We start from the raw sequence: 5,956 nt of genomic DNA, 5'->3' as shown, positions 1-5,956 counted from the left end.
TTACTATAGTGCATCATCTTGTGTTGGTTTTGTATTGTTAAAGTTCAAAATGCTCAAGATCAGAGCGTATTTCTGAATATCAATGCAAATATGCACAGTGCATTATATTGGGTTGTTGTAAATGTCATGGCATATATCTCTATGTTTTCCTATGAAAAAATGCATCAGGACTTTTCCTACATCCCAGTATATAATTATTCTACATAATCTAAATAATAAAGATAGAATTATTGATTGAAAATATAGTCATTCTCTATGCCCATATTCTCTTGCTGCAGCCCTCTTCTCATTGTCTAGTTTCCCCATGCTCCAACTCCTTTGTTCTTCTTTATTCTTTACTCCTTGATATGCCTTTTTTCTCTGATATTCTGTCATAGCTTTATCTTTACCTCCTCATTCTATCTTTCCTCTTCTTTTTCATTTAATTTGTTATACAAAGCTAATGTTAAGAGAGACAGAGAGAGAAAGAGATGGACTCAATGCTGCAATCCTTCAGCCTCTAATTGTTTTTGCCATAGGGTGAGTTATGGATATTGGAAACAATGGGGGAAGAAGGCAGGAGCAGGGAGTGAGTGTAAGGAAAGAAATTAAGGGGAAAATCAAGGCAATACATTTATAAGGTGCAGAAATTAATTATTATCTGTTGATGATAGCATGTTTTGTATCCTCAACTGGACTGGTGTGAAGTATATTCATGTTGAGTAAATTTAATTTACAAGGTAAACGATGTATAGTGATCAATGTATAAAATACATTTAAAAATACAAACAGCTAATATTAAAAGGTTATACTCCTCTGTTCATGTCCTGGAACCTCCCTGTGCCCACAATTCAGGGTAGCTGGGACTAGGGGTGAATTGTAGCATAGAAACCCTGTTTGAGATGCTCTCCCACTTCTCATGGAAAAAATAAATAAACTTAAGCAGATCATCACCATAATAGTAAAGTTTATGCTCTTTTATGTAGCATAACCTTCCTAGCCTTCTGGCTACTTATTCCACTCTTCAAAATTAAAACAAACTTAAGCAATTCAAAGTCAACTTAACATTTCAGGAATGTTTCCTGTGCTTTGTACCCACCTGGAGAGATGGTTGAGAAGGATGTATAAAAATATAAACAATAAATATATAACATAAAGATATCTGGAGTAGGAGTATAGGAAAGGCAGTTTCAAAGACATCAGAGAACTGGAGGTGAATGGGGAACCAACATCATGGCAGAATAGGATATGGAAAATGAGCTTTTACATTACCAGGAGGACAAAGAGCCCCAGGCTTCTCCAGAGAACACTCCAGCTCCCCCCCAGGAGAAATGTCAAGGGGTCCTACTTCTTCATCCACAGCTCTGGCTTCTGGTACTTTCTGCTGAAGCTGGAGATCCTGCAGGCAATCATGTACTGTGGTTTTGATCATCCCTCTGAGGTCCAGCACATGTGTGTCCCCCAGGCCATCCTTGGTATGAGCATCCAATGCCAGGCCAAGTCAGGGATGGGCAAGATGGCCATCTTCATGCTAGCCACCCTGCAGCAGAGCGAGCCTGTCAATGGACAGGTGACAGTGCTGGTCATATGCCACACAAGGGAGCTGGCCTTCCAGATCAGCAAGGAGTATGAGGGCTTCTGCAAGTACATGCCCAGCGTCAAGGTATCTGTGTTCTTCAGGGTGCTTTCCATCAAGAAAGACAAAGACATGTTGAAGAACCGTTCCCACATTGTTGTGGGGACCCCAGGCCAGATCCTGGTGATCATGTGGAACAGGAGCCTTGACCTAAAGAACATGAAGTACTTCATACTGGATGAGTGTGACAAGATGCTGGAGCAGCAGGACATGTGGTGGGACATGCAGGATATCTTCCTCCTGACGCTGCACAAGAAGCAGTGCATGATGTTCAGCACCACCCTGAGCAAGGAGACCCAGCCTGTGTGCAGGAAATACATGCAGGATCCCATGGAGGTGATTGTAGATGATGAGACCAAGCTCACGCTACACAACCTGCAAGCTCAAGGACAGCAAGAAGAAGTGCAAGCTCTTTGATCTCCTGGATGTGCTAGATTTTAATCAGGTGATCATCTTCATCAAGTCAGTGTAGCACTCCATGGCCCTGGCTCAGTTGCTCCTGGAGTAGAACTTCCTGGTCATCACTATCCACCAGCGCATGGCCCAGGAGGAGCACCTGTTGTGCTTTCAGCAGTTCAAAAACTTCCAGCAGTGGATCCTGGTGGCCACCAATCTGTTTGGCTGAGGAATGGACATTGAGTGTGTCAACATCGTCTTCAACTATGACATACCAAAGGACTCAGACACCTACCTCCACCTGGTGGCCTGTGCAGGCCACTTTGGCACCAGAAGTGGTCATCACATTTGTGTCTGGTAAGAGCAATCCAAAATTCTCAATGACATCTAAGGACCAGTTTGAAGTGAATGTAGCAGAACTTCCGGAAGAAATTGACATCTCTGAATACATTGAGCAGATCCAATAACTATGTGTCTCCACTGCCTGAAGCTGCTCTGCTCCTCACTTGCTTCTTCACATCATCCTTTCAGATGAGAGATGGGTCTCTCTTTTTACTGTTGGGAAGCTGTAGATTTGTGTAAGAATAAAATTTTATTACAAAATAAAAAACAAGCAAATAAACGAACAAAGATGGTAGAGTAGGCCAAGGCCATCTCATGGTGGCTTAGAGTACAAGATTTTCTGGTAAGACAATATAAAAAAGCTAATGGTGATCATGGCCTGAAAATACTCTGATGCAGTTTTTCAGTCACAACTGCTTCCTTGACCATCACTTCTTAGGTTATTCAAAATGATTAAAGCTGATTTGCCACATTTTTTCCTAAATTGATAAACACAATTCAATAAGCTAACTAAAATGGATCCAGTTATTAGAAAGAATGACATGGAGGGTATTTATTGCACCTGATTTTAAAAATCAGCAGCAATGGGACCAGCAGATGGCATGTTGGTTATGTTGCTGGACTCCCAGATGGCTGACTATGGTTCAAGTCCTGTACCTGGTAGCTTGAAACTCAGCTGGGCACGTGTGCATGTATGTCTAAGATTCCAAGAGGAGGATGGAGGAGAATGGATGGCAGTGTGGCCATCCCCCCAGGGGGTGATTTCTCACTTTCTGTCTCTCTGTCTATGGTGAGTGCACATATATATATAGCTCTCTGGGAGGCACAGAAGCTCTAGGATTCCAGTTTTATCATCATAATTAGCATAAGAGTTAGTGACAAAACTCCTGGAGATGACATAGAAGGTAATGGTATTCAAATGAACACATCAGACTTACTGTTTTTCTTAAAACTCCAGGACATTAGCCTTGCAGAATACAGATGAGGATAAAGGAAAAGAGTTCAGAAAAAATCAACCAAAACCAAATTTACATGAAGGAAAGAACCTTTAGCAAATCAATGAAACAGATTAAAAATGTGTGGGAAAAGTTGATATTTAAAGCCTTTATAATTATAAAGCACTAGGTACTGATGAAGAACATATGTCGTGGATGTAGAAATGCATGTCGAGTATGTTAATAGCCCTAATTAATTATGGCCAGGATCTTAGCATCAAAGAGGGCCCGATAGGGACCTGCAGATGGTATAAAAGTTATGTCACTGGACTCCTACATGGCCAACTGTGGTTTGAGTCCCCGACCCAGTGGCTTGAAACTCATGCCAGGCATGTATGCATGCATGCCCAAAATTTGGAGAGGAGAATGGAAGAGAAGGGAATGCAGCATGCCCAACCCCCCTGGGAGGTGATTTCTTGCTTTCTGTATCTGTCTCTCTGGCAAGTGTATGTCTTCTATAGCAAAAATCTCTTTTAAAAAAATGAGGGCCTGATATACTAGTGTGACTATGAGAACCATGGAGTCTGACCACCACTAATTAGCTCTTCCTCCCTCTCCTTTCATTCTTTTCTAGTTCCCCATTATCTTGCCCCTTTTGCTTTTCTCCTTTACACACAAACGTAGTCCCAGTAAGTATGTTGTGCCAGGCTTCTGAGAGAAGTTTTCCTATACAAAGAGAGCACAAACCATGAGGAAGAGGAAAGTCAGCAAGAAATACTTGCCCAAATTCCACTACCTTCACAATGTCATCAGGTCTTAAGTGTGTTTACCTGCACACTTGTCAGGCCCACATCATTTGTGGAGCATGTGCCCTCATTTTTTAATCATCTTACATTTCTCTTCTCAGTAGCAACAAGAATATATAATTTATAAGAAAAAGTCTGTCTCTCTGTGTGAATAATGTTCAGCTCATGCAAGAATAACATCATTTTTGTGTGCTATTCTATGCTTTGTACTGCTGGAGTTTTCCTATCTGCCGTGACATCCTTGAGCACCCCATGTATTGCTATTGGGAATAATTCAGAAACATGCTCAACTATGGGGTTCTACTTAGTATACATTTTCTACATGTTCACCTAAATGTATTTAAACGCTGAACTAGGAGTTAGTATGTCTTTTAGAGGACAAGGCTGTTTGACATTTGTACATTTTTTTAGTTATTAGAAAAGAATAATTGTTTCAGAGTTTGTTTGTTATTTGAAAGACCACCTTGATGTTACAGAAATAATACTGAGAACTTAGGGTATTTTTTTCATATAATTTTATTAATTTATTTACAAGGATGAAAGAAAAAACCTATAATGACTTTTAGCAATCATTTCCTATTACAATCAAGACCTTTTGTGATTCTTTTCCAATCACAACAGATTAAAATCATAACTAGCTTACTAGGCTGTATTTTTGACAAATCATCTAATAAAAGGGATAGATCTGATAATGCAGGTGCTACAAAATTATTTCTCTGAATGCTGGTAAGGTTATGAAGGCTACATTTTTCAAAGAGCAAGTTTTGGTGAATAGATTTCAGTTGTGCTTGCGATATAGAATTGTCCTATATTGGAGACTAAAGATTCTTTTTTATCAACAATGACTTAGAGATGAAATATAGATTCAATTAATTTCATTTTCTGTGTCAGTAATGCCTTTCTCCCCTTTTGTAAGGAAAAAGACCACTTAGGTTCTACAGAGTTTATAGGAGGCTTCCATGGGGACACTCTTATCTTGGTAAAACAGAGACCTTGGCTGACTCAGATGCAACTAAGCATTTGAGAATTTGATACATCTTGTGTCAAGCTGAAGATAACATTCCTTTCCACTTGTGAAGTGATACCCGAACTAGCCAAAATTTTTAGCCTTATCTATGTCTGATTGTTTGATTTCCACATAGTGAGAAAAATTTACTAAGTACTGAAAATTTTCCAAGAAAATTTTGTCCTGTCTCCTTTCTTATGCCTTAAGAATATCTTCAGTTTTGTTTTTAAGTTCAGCATGATCTTTTTATTTTATGTTAAATTTTTACTGTAGGGTTCATGTGCTCACCAGTGGACAGAGACAGAAAGAAGGAGAGAGAAAGTGAAGAAAGCACACCTCAGGGAGGATGGCTATGCCAAAATTCTTTCTCCATCATTCTCCTCTTGGGATTTTGGGCATGCATGCACAGGTGCCTGGCATGTTTTTCATGCTACTGGTTCTGGGAGTTGAACTGTATAGTCGGCCATAAGGGATTCAGCCACCTTAACCTCCACATTATCTGCTGGCCTGAGTGTGATCTTTTAAAAAGAACTATAACTTTGATTTCCAATGTTGTCACTATGTAGTGTGATTTTGATAAAGTCAATTAAACTATCAGATCAAAACAACTGTGTTATTACTTCAAAGTTAGTATTTTGCTGTTGCTTTTGAAAATGACAATGATAATAATGGTGACAACGATGTTTTCTTTTCATGAGTGTGAAATATTAATGCGACTTTTCAGAACATCAATCCTTTGAGCACATAAGAAATAGCTTCTCTATGAGAACCAGAGGAGGTAGTAATAGTATATGAAGCCAAAAAAGAATTGATCGTTTCTTGAATTTGTGTTAATCATTTCTGCTTTGTAACTGTT

At 39.4% G+C, this 5,956-nt stretch overlaps 1 pseudogene; it reads left to right on the top strand.

Annotated features, from left to right (window-relative positions):
- Nucleotides 1-1,212: 1,212 nt before the first annotated feature.
- On the top strand, nt 1,213-2,478 carry LOC102485310 (ATP-dependent RNA helicase DDX39A pseudogene; annotated as a pseudogene).
- The last annotated feature ends 3,478 nt before the right edge of the window (nt 2,479-5,956 follow it).

The sequence above is a fragment of the Tupaia chinensis genome, unplaced genomic scaffold (assembly GCF_000334495.1).
Source record: "Tupaia chinensis unplaced genomic scaffold, TupChi_1.0 Scaffold143886_1, whole genome shotgun sequence".
NCBI classification, from domain to species: Eukaryota; Metazoa; Chordata; class Mammalia; order Scandentia; family Tupaiidae; genus Tupaia; species Tupaia belangeri.
Note: the sequence above shows the minus strand (reverse complement) of the source record. Positions and strands in the feature narration are given on the sequence as shown.